The 19,566-nt window shown below is 41.0% G+C and overlaps 1 long non-coding RNA gene across 12 annotated transcripts in view; it reads right to left on the reverse strand.

Moving 5' to 3' along the window:
* Positions 1-19,566, reverse strand: part of LOC103350916 (uncharacterized) — a 171,463-nt gene that overhangs the window by 144,676 nt on the left and 7,221 nt on the right. For 9 of the 12 annotated variants that reach the window (XR_016219724.1, XR_016219725.1, XR_016219727.1 and 6 more), the window contains 3 exons: positions 12,486-12,599; positions 5,110-5,187; positions 4,082-4,279 (listed from right to left, as the gene is read on the reverse strand). This is a non-coding gene — a long non-coding RNA (uncharacterized LOC103350916). The remainder of the gene's footprint in view (positions 1-4,081; positions 4,280-5,109; positions 5,188-12,485; positions 12,600-19,566) is intronic. The other 3 variants (XR_016219728.1, XR_016219730.1, XR_016219734.1) reach the window with 2 other exon arrangements.

Below are 19,566 nucleotides of genomic sequence, written 5' to 3' on the forward strand. Positions count from 1 at the left end.
GTTGGAGATTATTTCTGGTGGAACATATTTGCTCTTTTCCTCAGTTGACACCAGGCACTCTCCCTTTTCTGCGCAGTCTCTCCTCTCCTCTCCGCTTCTCACCCCCTGCTTCTCTGGCTTGTTGTTCTCCAGTTTTCAACATCCTACCATATCCAACTTAAAGTCACTAAGTAGAGAACTTTGCTTATTTCCCCATCAAAATGTATTTGTATTTTTTCTATGCTCCAAGTGACTAAAATTGGAAAATCTAACCTTTGGTGGATTTACCATGTGGCAAGCTGTAATGTCTGATGCCACACAAACCACCTCATCTAATCCCCCTAGCATTTCAGATAGTCAAAGTTCTCTTAACCCCAATTTTGCAGAGGAAAATAAGATTCAGAAATGCTAAGAACGTGCACCTCATATGAGGTAAAGCTGAGATTTAAGCCTGGCCAATGGTCTCCAGAGCCAGTACTGGGTACCTAACCTGATCTCACATGGCAGCATCATACTTACATTAAAGCTACAAATTTCTGATCTCTGTGGGATCCCAGCAGAAAGAACAGGCCATCAAAGAAATACCTTTCTCTGAAGGGAGGAGAGAACTTCCACTTTGACCATGGCCTTGTCTAAATAAGAGCAGAGTTGGTGAACTCAAGAGGCTCCCATGGCCTTGGCAGCTCATGACAAGAGCCTCAGGTGATTACTGACGTCATAAACAAGTGTCAATTGTTAAATCAACAAAGGGAGTCACTGTGCACTTACTTCCCATGTAGGATCTCTGTCCTTAATGTGTTGTACTATGTGAATTAATGGTACAACTAGTACTCAAATAGTACTTTATACTTTGTGTATCTGTGTGGGTGCAAACTGTTGAAATCTTTACTTAGTATATACTAAATTGATCTTCTGTATATAAAGATAATTGAAAATGAATCTTGAAGAATGGAATGGGAGAGGGAGTGGGAGATGGGATGGTTGTGGGTGGGAGGGAGGTTATGGGGGGAAGAGTCGCTATAATTGAAAAGTTATACTTTGCAAAATTATATTTATTAAATAAAAGTTGAGAAAAAAGAAGAAAAGTTACAAATTTCTGGACCTTCTCTCATTTGATTGTGAATGCTTCGTGGGGAAAATTTAGGAGAGGTAAGTTCATCTCATTCTTCATTCTAACTTTTCAAACCCTGGCACAACGGTTTGGGCATACTGGTGTTCATTTCATATTTGTGGAATTAAATTATAATAGTGTTCCTATGGGAAATTATAACCAGCTTTAGGATAATGCTTCATGATATTTGTCCAGAAATGTCTTGTGGCCAAAAGACTAGACTGCTATGAGTATGTTATTCACCCACTCATTATTAGCTAGAAAGATCTCCATCTTACCCACACATTTGCCATACCACTCACTTGAAAAGAGGCTATCTGTCAGATCACTAGATGAAAGGATCAAATAATCATTAAAACTGTTATGAACATAGTATTCTAAGTGTTTTATATACTTATCATTCCATGTATAAAACAAGCCTATGAAGTCCGCACTGTCATTTGTTTCATTTTTATTGTTTTTAAATGATCCTCTTCCCCTGATTAAATTTTTTTGACAGGCAGAGTGGACAGTGAGAGAGAGAGAGACAGAGAGTAAAGGTCTTCCTTTTGCCGTTGGTTCACCCTCCAATGGCCGCCACGGCTGGCGCACTGCAACTGGCACACCGCACTGATCCAAAGGCAGGAGCCAGGTGCTTCTCCTGGTCTCCCATGGGGTGCAGGGCCCAAGCACTTGGGCCATCCTCCACTGTACTCCCTGGCCATAGCAGAGAGCTGGCCTGGAAGAGGGGCAACCGGGACAGAATCCGGCGCCCCGACCGGGACTAGAACCTGGTGTGCCGGCACCGCTAGGCGGAGGATTAGCCTATTGAGCCATGGCACCAGCCATTAATTTATTTTTAATGTTTAACATTTTTACCTTATCTTCAGTTATTTGAAAGACAAGGAGGGAAGCAGGGATCTTCCATACACTAGTTCATTCCAAAATGCCTCCAACAATAGATCCAGGAGCCCAGAACTCAGCCAGGTCACCCATGTGGGTAGAAGGTACCCAGACACTTGAGCCACTATCTGCTGCTTCCTAGGTGTCCACCAGCAGGAATCCAGAATAGGAAGTGGATCCAGGATGAGGGGAAAGCAATCTGTGCAAAGTCACAGAGCTGGGAAGAAGATTCAATCCCTGGTACATGACTGCAGAACTCAGGCACTAGAACAGCTCCCTACACTCCCTACCACAACAGGTCATGGGGCCCCACATGAAGATGGTGGTGAGCAGGACCCTCTCTCTGCTCCCTGCAACATCTCCAAAGCCTGTGCAGCCTGAGCACCCCTCAGGCCCAGCCAACATTTCATCTGAACAAGTCTTACTTATTTGCACATAGAAAGCAACATTTTCATTTTTTTAGTTTTTTCTTTCTGTGGCAAACCTGGATGTTTCTCCAAAAAATAGCTAGGAACATACTGATGAAGTCAATTCCATTTCTGAGAATGGAGTCACGGTTGGTATTATTCACCGGGCATGCCTCCCCACCTCCCCTCAAGTGGGTTAATGGATCTCACAGACGGCATTTTAGGCTGAAGGGTGTTCTTCACATGGAGGAAGCAGGTTGCTGTGCTGTGCTATGGTGAACTGTGTTGTGCTAACCTGGGTTGTGCTGTGCTGTCTTGTCTAATTTTAACTGGTGTTACTAACATCATAAAAAAGAGATTTCATTATGGTAAGAAGTGCCTTCTTGGTCATTTCAAAGTAATTATGGAAGTTTGTTTTCCATCATTGAGAATTTCAAGTTATGAGTGTCAGTAAAAGCCTTAGAACCTGAGTGTTGTTACTGGCCATAAAAATATCTTCATTTGTCTTTATTTCATTCTTTTTTTTTTACTTCAGTTCTTCCTTCTTGAACATTCAGAATAATTTGTACTACTAACCCTAAATGTTTAATATTTTATTTGAGAGGTAGAGTTACAGACAGTGAGAGAAAGAGACAGAAAGGTCTTCCTTCCATTGATTCACTCCCCAAATGGCCGAAACAGCAGGAGCTGAACCTATCCAAAGCCAGAATCCAGGTGCCTCTTCTTGGTCTCCCACATGGGTGCAGGGGCCCAAGGACTTGGGCCATCTTCTACTGCTTTCCGAGGCCATAACAGAGAACAGGATTGGAAGAGGAGCAGCCAGCACATGAACCAGTGCCCATATGGGATACCGGCACTGCAGGCAGAGGATTAACCTACTGTGCTACAGCGCCGGCCCCTACTAACCCTAAATTAACAAGACCTCTAGCCAACACTCTCCAACATATTTGATAACAAGTGATGCAGCTTTCAGAACATCTTGCTTTCTGGGCTTTCCCTCTAGACTTGAAACAACAGCTTCAGGGGCTGGCGCTTGGCATGGCAGGTAAAGCCACTGCTTGCTGTGCTGGCATCCCATATGGGTGCTGGTTCAAGTCCCGGCTACTCCGCTTCCCATCCAGCTCTCTGCTATAGCCTGGGAAAGCAGTAGAAGATGGCCCAAGTCCTTGGGCCCCTGCACCTGCGTGGGAAACCTGGAAGAAGCCCCTGGCTCCTGGCTTCAAATAGGCACAACTCCGGTCGTTGCAGCCAATTGGGGAGTGAACCAGTGGTTGTAAGACCTCACTTTCTCTCTCTCTGCCTCTCCTTCTCTCTGTGTGCAACTCTTTCAAATAAATAAATCGATCTTAAAAAGGGTGGGGTGGGGGGATGGGAGACAAACAGCTTCCACGGAAAGGAAAGGGTTTTTGTACAGGAAAAACATCTCAGGCCTGCCTGTGCAATATTATCCCAAGAATGAGCTCCTGGAGGGGAGATTCTCAAATGTGTTCTATTTGCAACACAAATCCTCTGACCTTTCCATTGATTGTTTAATAATTATGCTAGCATTTTTTCTGCTTAATTAAATGGGAAAAACATTTTAAGGCTTGTTCAGTCAATATTAACTCACATGCATATCAATTTGAAAATCTTATTTAAATAATATTTTCACAAGGATGATTCTTAAAGTAAGCAAAGCTTATCTGGGAAAACTCAGCCTTACCAGTGTGGTTTCTCCATTGTTTCCATTTTCCTTGTATCTATTGGGATTCTGAAAGTGGACATCCCATCTAGTGTAGGCCATTTCCACTTCCTTGGTAAGGAAGATGGGGCTGACGGAGGATTGTGACTTCATTAAGGTTCAAGAACTACAGGAAAGGCTCACTCAGCCCTCTGTGAGTATGCCAGAGAATCCACACCACTGGAGGGAAACAAAGGAAAGTAGTAACTGGACAATGAAATTTTGTTTGTTATTTCTATCCTGTCCCTTTGTATTTTCAATGCTCCACTTTGCTTTCTATTCTAAATCTTTAAAAGTTATCTCTGATTAAAATCCAGTGAAAAACTCAACAAGTGGCAAGTGTAGAATGACACAAACGTCTGGTTATTAGAAAGAGCTACAACTCCACTTGTTTCAAACCTGAGTCTGAACAAAGGATGTCTACCTCCAGGATTAAACTAAGACAACATGGTAAGGCCAGGCTGGGGCCCAATTCTGTTAAAACCTACAACTCTGAGTCATTATCCTCACAGTCGCTAAACACTTTCTTCCAAGCCTAGCTCCATTAACACCAATGGGTCCAGTTACAACAGTCAGAACCCGACAGGGGCTGAACAAATGTATGACAGGCTTAAAAAGTTCATGGAAAATGGAACTGAAAGATTGGTTTGTACCAAAATTGATCTTCCTGAAATCCATGTATATTGTTTTCATGATGCACATTCACCATGAACATTTTGAAGACTCTTGGCATTTGGGCAGAGGTTACAATGGGATTACATTTACATTTCAAATCCAGCCTTTAACCATGGAAGTCAAAGAAATTAACAATGTAAAATATCTAGGGTAGAATTTCCCCCAATGAATTAATTATAATCATCAAAATCTATTCTTTCAAATCCTTTTATGTATGCCACTTCATTTACCCTGCAAAATAATTGAGGTATTTAGTAATAATAATGCTAGTTGCAATAATTTTTAAGACAATGTTGCTGGGGCTGGCTTTGTGACATAGCAGGTTAAGCCGCTACCTGTGATGCTGACATTCCATAGGAGTGCAGGTTTGAGTCCCAGCTGCTCCACTTCCAATCTAGCTCCGGGTTATGCACCTGGGAAAGCAAAAGAAGATTGTCCAAATGCCTGGGCCCCTGCAACCCATGTAGAAGACCCAGATGGAGTTCCGGGCTCCTGGAATCATCCTGATCTAGCCCTGGTCATAGTGGCCATTTGAGGAGTGAACCAGCAGATAAAAAAAAAAAAAAAAAAAAAAAAAAAAAAAAAAACACACATGTCTCTGTGTCTTTCCCTCTTTTTCTCTGTAACTATTTCAAATAAATAAATAGAGAGAGGGAGGGAGGGAAGAAGGGAAGGAGGGAAGACGATGAAGCTTCCTCAGGAAAGGTGTAATGATTTTTCTCAAGGTCATTAACAATTCAGGCCCAAGACACTGACATCAAGTCAAGATCAGCCTACCACCATTGAGACTGCCCTGTACAGACAATGTCCCTTGGATGTCACTGTATTTGTGGTACTTTATGTCATGAACATTGCCCACAGCTTTCAAGGCCTTGGCAGCTCTGTAGCATCAACAAGACTGGACCCCCTGATGTCAAATTACTGTGTCTTCTGTCCCTCAGCCTCCTTTTAGCTACAGTGTGTTCAGAGCCTCTCCAGGGTCCAATTCAATAGGGAAAATAATTTCTTTTCTACCCAACAGTTCTCAACTCCTTTACTCTGCACATGTATCAGTGAATTTCCCTGATGAAAGATTTTTAAGGAAATGATTTTTTCTAGAGTCCTTGTGCCTATTTCCTAACATTTTTAACATAATAGGGTGGTGGTTGTTATAGAAAAACAATTCAATTCCTTAGACTCTCTCCAGACTAGTGGAGAAAAGGGCAGAGTAAGGGACAAAGATTGATGCTTTCTCTGCTTCTGGCTTACCAGTAGCAACAGCCCTGCACAGCACTGTTAGGCAAAGCATTTCTAACTCCTTTTTTAACTTTTGTTTAATGAATATAAATTTCCAAAGTACAGAATATGGATTACAATGGCTTCCCCCCCCATAACATCCCTCCCACCCGCAACCCTCCCCTTTCCCACTCCCTCTCCCCTTCCATTCACATCAAGATACATTTTCAATTCTCTTTATATACAGAAGATCAGTTTAGCATACATTAAGTAAAGATTTCAACAGTTTGCTCCCACACAGAAACATAAAGTGAAAAATACTGTTTCAGTACTGGTTATAGCATTAAATCTCAATGTACAGCACACTAAGGACAAAGATCCTACATGAGGAGTAAGTGCACAGTGACTCCTGTTGTTGACTTAACAAATTGACACTCTTGTTTATGGCTTCAGTAATCACCCTAGGCTCTTGTCATGAGCTGCCAAGGCTATGGAAGCCCCCTGAGTTCACTGACTCTGATCATTTTTAGACAAGGCCATGGTCAAAGTGGAAGTTCTCTCCTCCCTTCAGAGAAAGGTACCGCCTTCTTTGATGACCCGTTCTTTCCACTGGGATCTCACTTGTGGAGATCTTTCATTTAGGTTTTTTTTTTTTTCCCCCAGAGTGTCTTGCCTTTCCTTGCCTGAAATAGTCTCATGGGCATTTCAGCCGGATCTGCATGCCTTAAGGGCTGATTATGAGGCCAGAGTGCTGTTTAGGACATCTGCCATTCTATGGGTCTACTGTGTATCTCACTTCCCATGTTGGATCATTCTCTCCCTTTTTGATTCTATCAGCTAGTATTTGCAGACACTAGTCTTATTTATGTGATCCCTTTGGTTCTTAGTCCTATCATTATGATCAATTGTGAACAGAAATTGATCACTGGGACTAGTGAGATGGCATTGGTACATGCCACCTTGATGGGATTGAATTGGAATACCCTGGTATGTTTCTAACTCTACTGTTTGAGGTAAGTCAGCTTGAGCCTGTCCCGAATTGCACATCTCTTCCCTCTCTTATTCCCACTCTTATATTTAACAGCGATCACTTTTCAGTTAAGTTTCAGCACTTAAGAACAATTGTGTATTGATTACAGTATTCAACCAAAAGTATTAAGTAGAACAAACAAAAAAATACTAAGAGGGATAACATGTTAAGCTGCTCATCAACAGTCAGGGTGAGGGCTGAACAAGTCAACGTTTCTCATAGTGTTCATTTCACTTTAACAGGTTTCCTTTTTGGTGCTCAGTTAGTTGTCACCTATCAAGGAGAACAAGTGGTATTTGTCCCTTTGGGATTGGATTACTTCACTCAGCATAATGTTTTCCAAATTCCTAACAGGGATCACTTTTCAGTTAAAATTTAAACACCTAAGAATAATTGTGTGTTAATTACAGAGTTAAACCAATGGTACTAGAACAAAAAAAAATACTAAAATGGATAAAGTATTACATTGTACATAAACCATCAGGACAAGAGCTAATCAAGTCACTGTTTCTCATAGTGTCCATTTCACTTCAACAAGTTTCCCCTTTGGTGCTCAGTCAGTTGTCGCCAATCAGGGAGAACATATGATATTTGTCCCTTTGGGACTGGCTTAATTCACTCAGCATGATGTTTTCCAAATTCCTCCATCTTGTTGCAAATGACTGGGTTTCGTTGTTTTTGACTGCTGTATAGTATTCTATAGAGTACATGTCCCATAATTTCTTTATCCAGTCTACTGTTGATGGGCATTTGGGTTGGTTCCAGGTCTTAGCTATTGTGAATTGAGCTGCAATAAACATTAATGTGCAGACAGCTTGTTTGTTTGCCAATTTCGTTTCCTTTGGGTAAATTCTAAGGAGTGGGATGGCTGGGTTGAATGGTAGGGTTATATTCAGGTTTCTGAGGAAACTCCAGACTGACTTCCATAGTGGCTTAACCAATTTGCATTCCCACCAACAGTGGGTTAGTGTCCCTTTTTCCCCACATCCTCTGCAGCATCTATTGTTGGTAGATTTCTGAATGTGAGCCATTCTAACTGGGGTGAGGTGGAACCTCATTGTGGTTTTGATTTGCATTTCCCTGATTGCTAGTGATCTTGAACATTTTTCCATGTGTCTGTTGGCCATTTGGAGTTCCTCTTTTGAAAAATGTCTATGGAGGTCCTTGGCCCATCTCTTAAGTGGGTTGTTTGTTTTGATCTTGTGGAGTTTCTTGATCTCTTTGTAGATTCTGGTTATCAACCCTTTATCAGTTGCATAGTTTGCAAATATATTTTCCCATTCTGTCGGTTGTCTCTTCACTTCCTGACTGTTTCTTTTGCAGTACAGAAACTTCTCAATTTGATGCAATCCCAATAGTTCATTTTGGCTTTGACTGCCTGTGCTTCTGGGGTCTTTTCCAAGAAGTCATTGCCGGTACCTACATCTTGCAGGGTTTTTCCAATGCTCTCTAATAATTTGATGGTGTCAGGTCATAGATTTAAGTCTTTAATCCATGTTGACTGAATTTTTGTGTAAGGTGTAAGGTAGGGGTCTTGCTTCATGATTCTGCACATGGAAATCCATTTTTCCCAGCACCATTTATTGAATAGACTGTCCTTACTCCAGGGATTGGTTTTGGATCCTTGATGAAATATAAGTTGGCTGTAGATGTTTGGATTGATTTCTGGTGTCTTAATTCTGTTCCATTGGTCTATCCATCTGTTTCTGTACCAGTACCATGCTGTTTTGATTACAACTGCCCTGTAGTATGTCCTGAAATCTGGTATTGTGATGCCTCCAGCTTCGTTTTTGTTGTACAAGATTGCTTTAGCTATTTGAGGTCTCCTGTGTCTCCATATAAATTTCAGCATCATTTTTTCCAGATCTGAGAAGAAGGTCTTCGGTATCTTGATTGGTATTGCATTGAATCTATAAATTGCTTTTGGGAGAATGGACATTTTGATGATATTGATTCTTCCAATCCATGACTATGGAAGATTTTTCCATTTCTTGGTACCCTCTTCTATTTCTTTAAGGTTTTGTAATTTTCATCATAGAGATCTTGGACATCCTTGGCTAAGTTTATTCCAAGGTATTTGATTGTTTTTGTAGCTATTGTGAATGGGATTGATCTTAGAAGTTCTTCCTCAGCCATGGCATTGTCTGTGTATACAAAGGCTGTTGATTTTTGTGCATTGATTTTATACCCTGCTACTTTGCCAAAATCTTCTATGAGTTCCAATAGTCTCTTAGTAGAGTTCTTTGGGTCCCCTAAATAAAGAATCACATCATCTGCAAAGAGGGATAGTTTGAGTTATTCCTTCCCAATTTGTATCCCTTTAATTTCTTTTTCGTGCCTAATAACTCTGGCTAGAACTTCCAGAACTATATTGAATAGCAGTGGTGAGAGTGGGCATCCCTGTCTGTACCATATCTCAGTGGAAATGCTTCCAACTTTTCCCCATTCAATAGGATGTTGGCTGTGGGTTTTTCATAGATTGCTTTGATTGTATTGAGGAATGTTCCTTCCAAACCCAGTTTCCTTAGAGTTTTCATCATTCTATGCCAGGGACAGAAAGATAAAAACAACATAACAGCAAAAAACCCTACAAAGTATCTCATGCATAGGGAGGTTTGTAGACATGAGAGGGAAAATCATATCCAGGGACATCTTTATTCAGGATTACCCTTTCCCAAATGTCCTCAAAGTCTCCTGTAACTGGCTAATGAAAGTTGTAGACTCAAATCAAGTGAGGGAAGCTCAATCTGAAACTCCCTAAAGCAAGCAGACCGGATGAAAGGCATGGAAGTGGTCCCAGGTTAGAAGTAACACCAGGAGATAACAATAGCAAAACGTCTATGGGGGGGACGTATCTCCAGGGTAAGCTTTCGAGATCCCCACAGTTAAGAACCAGCTATGTAAGAACTCATACCCAGGCCAGTGCCATGGCTCAATTGGCTAATCCCCTGCCTGCAGTGCCAGCACACCAGGTTCTAGTCCTGGTTGGGGGGCCAGGTTCTGTCCCAGTTGCTCCTCTTCCGGTCCAGCTCTCTGCTGTGGCCTGGGAAGGCAGTAGAGGATGACCCTGCACCCGCATGGGAGACTAGGAGGAAGCACCTGGCTCCTGGGTTCGGATCAGTGTAGTGGCCATTTGAGGGGTGAACCAACAGAAAAGGAAGACCTTTCTGTCTTTTTCACTGTCTAACTCTGCCTGTCAAAAAAAACCTCATACCCAGAGATCATCAAATCATCAAGAAAACAAATGTGATGGTGAACAAATGTGATGGTGAGGAACAAGAGATAACGAATTTAGAATCCTTGGAATTCCAGATAATATTATCGGATACAGACAGAAAATGAAAATTTCTTCTCTGAGAAAATAATTAAAAGTAGCAAAAATAAGCAAGCAACAAGGCTAGGGACAATGACAAAGCAAATACTAACAACAACTAAATAAAACTATTATACATGAAATTTTTTATCTGAAATTAACTCAGTTGAAATTTATGCTATTCACAATCAGAGACATGGGAATTAATGAATGGAAAGGTAGATCTGAAATAATTGAATATGAGAAAGACAGGAGATGGAAAACATGAACAAGATTAAAAGTTATGTGAGTTATTTTATTATGCTTTTCTATAACAATTTGGCTTTTGTCTTCATTTCCTGAGAGAAAGTCTCTAAACAGAATTTCCTGAGTGATAAAAGCATCTTTGCTATTTATGGTAGGACCTGATAATTTATCCCATCAAGATTTCTCAGAGTTGGCCCCTAGATCGTTTATGCCAAGATAACTCAGGGTGGGGCCTGGCTATGCTATAATGATTAAGCATCACTTTCAGTAATACATTATCCACCCAACATCAGATGGAGGGATGGAGAGTTAGGTCACAGGAACAAGTATTCAATCATTCACACCTATTTGTGAAACCAAGAAAAACTGGGCACTAAGGTCAAGGGAACTTCATTGGTTAACAGTACCCCACACTTAATCTTATGCAATTATATGCGGTGGAAGTGATATATACAACTCCATGGTGACAGGATATCATAGTTTTGCATTTGAGGTCCTTCTAGACCTTATCCTATGTGTCTCTTCTTCTGACACATTCTGATTTGTATCCTTTTTCACAATAATAAAACTGCACCAGTTCTTTAAAGGCAAAATATCCTTCATCTTTTGTCTCTGTAGGTCCTAGTGCAGTGCCCAGAATGTAGCTTATCCTCAATAGGTGCTTGAAGAATCTTAGTGACCACACGTAGCTAAATTCATGCACACTGATAGTTTTGAATACTCAAAAATATATGGCATTGTGATTTATTTTCAGCATATATTTAAAGCCCTCATCCTACAAGATGTGATCCAAATTGTGAAGTGTCATACTTTTTCCTCCCAAGTAAAAAATGCTTCTAGTGGCACAATTAACACAAGTTCACTTACACATGTGGCTGACAGTCCCTAATAAAAGCCTTTTGCAAAAAGATGGATCCAAAGTTTGGCCCTCAGGTCTCAGCAAGATAACTAGAAAATCTTCACAGAACTATTTTATGGCCTGAAAGCAATTCAGAGCTGGAATTAGGTTGCACAAAGTGAACAAAAAGTTTTTCAACTCTCAACTTTATTTGAGGGGCATTCGCATTGGGAAAAATGGGCAATAATAATTTCAAAGTTAATACACATACTATATATATATTACATATATATAAAATCTTCATGGATTATTAGTTGTTTAATGAGATAGAAAACATTTTGATCTAATTCTTGCTTCATTAAATTCAGGGTACAAGAAAAACTTTTGATATTTTCTCCTTATTCAATGAGCATCTCAACTTATTTCTTTTCCCTCAAACACTGATATTTACATTTCATTGCTTTTCTTTACACATTTAAAGACGTGGCTTTAAGAAAAATCTTCAAATGAGTTACATTTTGTTCACTGCAAAAATCACTCATGGGGCGGGTGCATAGCAGGTAAAGCCATGGCCAGAGATATCAGCATCCCATTTGAGTGCTTGTTCTAGTCCCAGCTGCTTCACTTCAATTCCAACTTCCCGCTAATGACCTGGGAAAGTATCAGAGGATGGTCCAAGTGTTTGAGCCCCTGCACCTACATGGGAGACCTCGAAGTTGTTCCTGGCTCTTGTCTTCAGCCTGGCCCAGCCCTGGTCATTGCAGGAATTTATGGAGTGAACCAAAGGATGGAAGATTTCTCTCTCTCCCTCGTCCCCTCTACCTATAATTCTGTCTTTCAAATAAATAATTTAAAAAAATCACATTCTTACCTTCACATATGCCATTGTAAAATTCTAATTCATGGGTTTCAGAAGAAACTATTATTGACAGTAACTGCTAAAATGCTTAAGCATAAAAATGAAATATGTGGAGGCATGTTTTAGACTATCAAAGCATTACATAACAGAAATAACTTCCAATCTTTAGTTTTAGAAATTGACTTATTTGAGAAGAAGAAACAGACATACCGAGAAAAAAAGAGACTAGGATGCTCCAGTCCACTGGTTTATTCCACAAATGCGTACCACAGCTGGAGCTGGGCCCCTTGGTGAGGCCAGTGGCCAGAAGGCAAAGAAGGTCTCCTATGAAGGGGGAGGAAAGCTGGTTAACTAAGCCAGCACAGATGCCTCTAAGGGCCTGCACTAGCAGGAAGCTGCAGCTGGAAGCTGGAGGTGGGTGCCAAACCCAGACACTCTGATGTAAGACATGGGAACTTTAATCAGCATCTTAACCTCTAGGCTAACTGCCTGCCCCCAAATCTAATTTTTGAGCTTTATGATAAAAAATTAAGCACCACTGAGGGGAATTCTAGCTTTTTTGTATTAGACATATGAATACATTTTATTTACGGAAATAGAGGATTATAGGCTAGCAAATGTCTGAAGCCATAGAGCATGAATGTTGTCCATATCAAAAAGTTTTTCCCAAGAAGAATTTGACACTGTCTGTTCTGATCACCCATTAGTCTGACTATATAACTCTAGTTAGTGTGTGTTCTGAATTCCCCCTCTGGCCAGATGCACATGAAATGGCCAGTGGAATTCACGTAGGAATTGATCTTGCCTAAGCCCTTTACTCTCTCAGTAGATGAGTGACCTCAACTCCTACTTCAAAGAACAGAAAGGATTAGCAGATGTTCACTGTCTTATGTGACACCTACACACCCGTTGGAGCTGAAACGCGTTTTCTTCCTGTTACAATGAACAAAGTGCCTCTTCTATCAGAGATCTTTCCCTCAACTAGCACTATAGACCCATTTGTTCTTGCTCACTCACGATTAACCTTACACTATCAAAAACCTCTTCCTGTGATTTTATTATCTCCCTACTTCATCACTTCACTCAATTACCACCAGCTTCTTCACTTCCTGCTCTAAATCTCTCCTTTAGATAACATCAAAATTTTTTATTCACTCTATTTTCATTTCCTCACCTCCCAAAACTTAATCTTCTTCAGTGTGACCTATGGCCTTTTATCAAAACAACTCTACATGGTGCTAACACTGTGGCATGGCGGGCAAAGCCACTGCCTGCAGTGCTGGCATCCCATATGGGCGCCAGTTCGAGACTCGGCTGTTCTCCTTCCCATCCAGCTCTCTGCTATGGCCTGGGAAAGCAGTAGAAGGTGGCCAAAGTCCTTGGGCCCCTGCATCTCCATGGGAGACCTGGAGGAAGCTCCTGGTTCCTGGCTTCGGATCGGTGCAGCTCCAGCTGTTGTGTCCAATTGGGGAGTGAACCATTGGATGGAAGACCTCTCTCTCTCTCTCTCTCTGCCTCTCCTTTCTCTGTAACTCTGACTTTCAAAATGAATAAATAAATCTTTTTTAAAAAAGGCACATAGAGTCTCTGCCTGTAAGACCACAACAGTAGTTGCTGAATTATTCTCAAGGTAGCGTTTTCCACCCTTACTATTCAATCTGGCATACCTTTATCATTTTGCAGCAAAATAAGTTAATTTTTAATTGAATATTTCCTGGAGTGTCTTCATATATTTCAGGTATACAGCATGATGTTTTGCTATAGATATACACAGTGAATTGATTACTACAGTGAAGCTCATTTACATGTTCTTCTCAGCTAATTCGTGTGTGCATGTATATGTAGTGAGAATACTTAAGACCTACTTTCTTTGCAAACTGCAAGTATGTAACACAGTATTATTAACTATAGTCCTATGCTGTTCATCAAGTATCTAAAATTTTTCATCTCACATAAACCAAACTTTCTATCCTTTGACCAACAGCTCTCCATCCCACCACTGCCGTTACCCAGCTCTGCTGACCACTTAAACTTTCCAAGAGACTCTGTGCACCTCACTTCATAAAACAAAACTCAAAAATCAGAACTCAAATCACATATTTTATTATTTTACCCCCAAGCATCTTGCTCACATAGAGTAGATGTTTCAGATACACCTACTAGAGGATTGTCCAGAATTAGAGATACTGGATTTATGATTCATTCATTAAAGCTATGGGAATGTATGAGCTCAGGCAGGATGAGAATGCATTGATTTAATTAGGATCTGGAAAAGCAGGGTTAGGGAGCTAGAGAACAAAGTGTTCTCTCAAAAAATTAACTTATAAGGTGGTGCCAGCCAGAAGTTGTAAGACCCATAATTTGCCCGATACAGCTAAGGTTAACTGTTATCTACTCAGTCTTCTGTAACAAGTTAAAAAAAAAGTTAAGGGACATGTGAAGGGATAGAAAGAGAAAATTGATAGCTAGGAGCAATTGATCCCCTAAGTAATTGACAGGATCAGACTTTACTACACAATAACCTAAGAGTGCACAGGTGTTAGGAAAGGGTTACATCTGATCTAACAGCCACTACTACTTTCTGAAAAGTATGTAAAGATCATCAGACCCCCAGACACCAGAGCAACTCAAAGACATGTAGTAACCGGTTTTCTGTTTTCCTATGTAAAACCTCATACCCAACCCTCCTTAAAATTCTCCATTCCCCTTCTGATTAACAGGAGTTTTTATCTTATTATTCTTAGATAATTTTTTGTTAAGCTGCCTTCCTGTTGTTCGTTGACTTCACATTTCATCACTGATAGAACATGATTGCAGGGTTCAGAGATGGCTGCAACAGAGAAGTGGGTGGAAGAAAGAACCCTGGAGAGAGGCAGAACCCAAGAAGGATTGGAGCAGAGGGCACAGTTAAGAATAGGAAATTAAAACCATATGGAATATTCCATCTCTGAAATAGTATTTTCTTAGAACTGATGATTTCTTCTTAGTTTTGCTCCCCTAAATATAGTTAATAGAACCAAATATGAAATCAGTATGTAAATATGACTTCACCTTTTGCTCATGGAGGAGAGACTCACTTCACAACCTATGATAAATAATTACCAACTTCAACCACTTTCATCAGGAAGCAATTGTCACTGAGTTTCTCTCCTTAGGTTCCCCATGGCATGACTGACAGCAAAAGCATGTCACACACGTCAAAGGCTTCACTCTAAGTGGCTGATAGGATTGCAAAGGACCCACATGGGTAAAACAGGATCTGACAAAGTCTCCCTCTGTTCTCTCGAAGACACATTTCAGTCTTCCATCTAGCTTCTCCTAGGAAGGACAGCTTAAGTCTCCCATTAATAAGGAAAGAGAATAACAGAATATAGAAACTCATTAAAAGGATTCCAAGGTAAGCATTTGAAGTAGCAGTTAAGATTGTGCTTGGGATGCTTGCATCTCATACTGGAGTGCCCGATTCTGCTTCCCATCCAGCTTCCTGCTAATGCACATCCTGGGAGGCAGCACACTGGCCCAGCATTGGGTCAGCTGTGGTAGGCATTTGGAGAGTGAATCTGAATATGGAAAATGTCCATGCATCTCTGTCTCTGTTTGTATATCTAGCATTCAAATAAAATCCAAATAATTCCCATTTCTCTGTATTTCCCACATTTTCTAAGTGAGTATACACAACTTGTAAAAACAGTATGAGCTCTTCTATTACCTCAAGTATTCGTGAGTCACTTTTTAATTATTTTTCAATTAATGGCCCAAGCCCTGATGTGAATCACTAGCAGGAAGTCTATTATCTACTTCTGAGATAACATATAGTCCCTGAATTGTTCAGGCATTTTATTAATCCCAAAGTAGAGGAGGGTGATGAAGGCAGAGAAGTTTTTACTACAGAGGCAGAGCTGGAGACTGTTAACTGCCATGTATGGCTTTTATCCCTCCTGAAGGTATATCTGTGCCCATTTCTTTTTTTAAAACTTTTATTTAATAAATATAAATTTCCAAAGTATAACTTTTGGGTTATAGCAGTTCCCTCCCCCCATAACCACCCTCCCACCTGCAAACCATCCCATCTCTTACTCCCTCTCCCATCCCATTCTTCATTAAGATTCATTTTTAATTACCTTTATATACAGAACATCAACTTAGTATATACTAAATAAAGATTCCAACAGACTATACCCACACAGATACAAAAAAGTATAAAGTACTGTTTGAGTAGTAGTTTTATTGTTAATTTGCATAGCACAACACATTAAGGACAGAGATCCTACATGGGGAGTAAGTGCACAGTGACTCCCGTTGTTGATTTAACAATTGACACTCTTGTTTATCATATCAGTAATCACCCGAGGCTCTTGTCATGAGCTGCCAAGGCTATGGAAGCCTCTTGAGTTCACCAACTCCGATCTTATTTAGACAAGGTCATAGTCAAAGTGAAAGTTCTCTCCTCCCTTCAGAGAAAGGTACCTCCTCCTCTGATGGCCTGTTCTGTCCGCTGGGATCTCACTCACGGAGATCTTTCATTTAGGTCATTTTTTTTTTTTTTTTGCCAGAATGTCTTGGCTTTCCATGCCTGAGAAACTCTCATGGGCTTTTTAGCCAGATCCAAATTCTGCGCCCATTTCTTCAGCAGGATCTGAGCCTTCACATGAACAGGTCTCTGCTTCCTACACTTGAGTTCCCCTACTTTCAATGCTAAAATAACCCACTGTAGACTAAATCTGCAGAATATAAGGTTCGTGTCTTTCCACTGCTTATACTACCACCTCCCAGGGAACCCACTGGCTTTCCTGTATAGACTCATGGCTGGTTGTGGTGTAGCTACCCATCACTGGCCCAGAACTGCCCAATCTATTCCTCATCAGCGATCCACAATTCAGAGATTTGGCAAGCTTCCTTTTGAAATACACAAAACACAACAAACTTCGTTATACTACCTTTCTCTATACAGCATGATTATTGTCCAGCCCTACCCAGCCAAAAAAAAAAAAAAAAAAAAAAGCTATTTCCTTGATCCCAAGAGCATTTTTCTTTTTCCTGGAGCCCCTTCAACAATCCCAGGGAGAACAACATTCACTCTTCAAGATGGGAAATTCCCTTTGGAGGTTCTAAGGAATTTTTTTTGGCTCTTCTTTTAGTGGAGCCCAAAGAATAGATGTAATCTTTAAACAGTATCCCAGATCATTTATAGAGGATGTGTTAAAATAAAATAAACCATGCCCAATGCAGATCTCATCATTCACTATTGGATCAGGTATGTTTTGCTTCAGTCCTTACAGTGCTCAAATTCTTTCTCACATATTTATCTTAATGGGTAATTTATAATGGAAAAATTGGCCATTATAATTTTAGGCTAATTTTTTTTGACAGGCAGAGAGGACAGTGAAAGAGAGACAGATTGGAAGGTCTTCCTTTGCCGTTGGTTCACCCCGCAATGGCCACTGCAGCTGGCGCGCTGCGGCCTGCGCACCACGCTGATCCGATGGCAGGAACCAGGTGCTTCTCCTGGTCTCCCATGCAGGTGCAGGGCCCAAGCACTTGGGCCATCCTCTACTGCCACATCAGAGAGCTGGCCTGGAAGAGGGGCAACCGGGACAGAAACCGGTGCCCTGACCAGGACTAGAACCCTGGGTGCCGGCACCACAGGCGGAGGATTACGATTAGCCTAGTGAGCCTCAACACCGGCCTAATTTTTAAAGTTGTAAATCGAGGCACCGCCGCGGCTCACAAGGCTAATCCTCCGCCTTGCGGCGCCGGCACACCGGGTTCTAGTCCCAGTCAGGGCGCCGGATTCTGTCCCGGTCGCTCCTCTTCCAGGCCAGCTCTCTGCTGTGGCCAGGGAGTACAGTGGAGGATGGCCCAAGTCCTTGGGCCCTGCACCCCATGGGAGACCAGGAGAAGTACCTGGCTCCTGCCATTGGATCAGTGCAGTGCGCCGGCGGCAGTGCGCCGGCCGCGGCAGCCATTGGAGGGTGAACCAACGGCAAAGGAAGACCTTTCTCTCTGTCTCTCTCTCTCACTGTCCACTCTGCCTGTCAAAAAAAAAAAAAAAAAAAAAAAAAAGTTGTAAATGAAGCTGAATGGACCAACATAATGTGCCCTGACCCATAAATTTAACCAACAACCACTCATTTTTTAAACATTATTTCATTCCATTAGAATGGCCTCTTAAACAATTCATTACTATCCATATACTCAAATGATTCTTTAAAAATAGAGGTTTCTTTAATTAGACTGTTCATTGTGAGCAAAACCAGTGGGAAAAATTTCCAGTTTATCTCAGGCTGTAGTTAACGTCTATCAGAATAAAGCAAAATGATAATTAAAGAAGCTGAACTCTCTCAAGACTTATGTCATGGGATATTGGTGCAGTAAGGGAACTTTAAAGGTGATCAACAAAGATGCTTTCATTTTACTATTGAGAAAACAAACTCACAGAAGCAAATGCACTGTCACATAATGAAGCTGTCATCCATCCAGTGATACATTAGCTGATAATTTGTATGGATCAGCCCTGGGTAGTGAAGTCCAAAGATGAGTAAGTCAAATGTGGAGAAACCTATTGTCTTTGTCAAAGCTGGAACTAGGAGCCAGGTCTCCTCAATACAGGGCAAAGGTCTTTTCTCCCCAGGATGGCAGACTACTAGAATGGGCATCTGCCTTCTTTGAAATATTGAAATGCAAAACTATTTAATGCCATGTTTCATTAGCAAATACTCAGCCAACCCCATATCCTGAGTTATGTCTACCATCAAGGAAGAGGTCACTTATGTATAACCTCTGTTTGAAAATAAAGATTTACAAGTTAATTATTTCCAAAGTCATACAAATAGCACTCAACTCAATGGGTTTATCAAATCCCCCACATGACTTTGGATGCTTTCTCCTTCATTTCAAGCCATTGTTAAATTATCTATGCTCCAGAGCAGAAAATGCAGTGCATAAATCAAAAACAAGTCAGATTTTTTTCTGTGCAGTTGCAGAAATATCAATTTGCCACATCATTTAGCAACAGAGAAGAAAGCTCCAGATGGAACAGGGGGAGGCATGAGCAATGAGCCTGATCAATAGGGGGGGGGGGGGTGTGGAATGGAATTTCTGTTCAAAGGGAATTTCTTCAAGTTTAAGGAAAAGGTATAGATATATTAAGTCTGAGATCAGAAGACTTACCCCACCCCCTCCACATGGTCTTGAGTTTTCATTTCCGTTATATTTACTACTAACTGTCTCCCTACAACTGATCCCCTTGTGCTAGAACACCACCACCATTTTCACCTTATTGTTTCCTTCT

The sequence above is a fragment of the Oryctolagus cuniculus genome, chromosome 13, assembly GCF_051225735.1.
Source record: "Oryctolagus cuniculus isolate XC-2025 breed Fujian yellow rabbit chromosome 13, ASM5122573v1, whole genome shotgun sequence".
Lineage (NCBI taxonomy): Eukaryota > Metazoa > Chordata > Mammalia > Lagomorpha > Leporidae > Oryctolagus > Oryctolagus cuniculus.